Source organism: Microcaecilia unicolor, chromosome 11 (assembly GCF_901765095.1).
Source record: "Microcaecilia unicolor chromosome 11, aMicUni1.1, whole genome shotgun sequence".
Lineage (NCBI taxonomy): Eukaryota > Metazoa > Chordata > Amphibia > Gymnophiona > Siphonopidae > Microcaecilia > Microcaecilia unicolor.
In genome coordinates, this window is record NC_044041.1 from 163,788,210 (window position 1) to 163,789,320 (window position 1,111).

Sequence of the window (1,111 nt, forward strand, 5' to 3'; positions counted from 1 at the left end):
CACCCCTTTTATCATTTTGGTTCTTCTTGAACTTTTTCTAATTCTGCTATATTTTTTTTTAGATACCGCGACTAGAATTAAACACAATATTCAAAGTGAGGTCACATTGTTTGCTTTTTTGGTCACCGCCGCACACTGGGCAGAAGATTTCAGTGTATTGTGTGTACAATGACACCTAGATCCTTTTCTTGAATGCTGACTCCTAAGGTAGACCCTAGCATCAGGTATGTATGATGTGGCTTATTCTTCACAATGTGTATCACTTTGCATTTGTCCAAATTAAATTTCTTTTGCCATTTGGATGCCCAGTCTTCCAATTTCCTAAGGAGTTCCCACAATTTTTCACAGTCTGCATGCATTTTAACAACTTTGAATATAAGTACATAAGTAATGCCATAATGGGAAAAGACCAAAGGTCCATCGAGCCCAACATCCTGTCCACGATAGAGTCCAATCCAGGTCAAGGGCACCTGGCAAGCTACCCAAATGTACAAACATTTTATACATGTTATTCCCGAAATTGTGGATTTTTCCCAAGTCCATTTAGTAGCGGTCTATGGACTTGTCCTTTAGGAAACCATCCAACCCCTTTTTAAACTCTGCCAAGCTAACCGCCTTCACCACGTTCTCCGGCAACGAATTCCAGAGTTTAATTACGCATTGGGTGAAGAAACATTTTCTATTTGTTTTAAATTTACTACAATGTAGTTTCATCGCATGCCCCCTAGTCCTAGTATTTTTGGAAAGTGTGAACAGATGCTTCACATCCACCTGTTCCACTCCACTCATTATTTTATATACCTCTATCATGTCTCCCCTCAGCCGTCTCTTCTCCAAGCTGAAAAGCCCTAGCCTCCTTAGTCTTTCTTCATAGGGAAGTCGTCCCATTCCCGCTATCATTTTAGTTGTCCTTCGCTGCACCTTTTCCAATTCTACTATATCTTTCTTGAGATGCGGCGACCAGAATTGAACACAATACTCAAGGTGTGGTTGCACCATGTTCTCCATACCTTTCCTAATAATACCCAACATTCTATTCGCTTTCCTAGCCGCAGCAGCACACTGAGCAGAAGGTTTCAGTGTATTATCAACGACGACACCCAGATCCCTT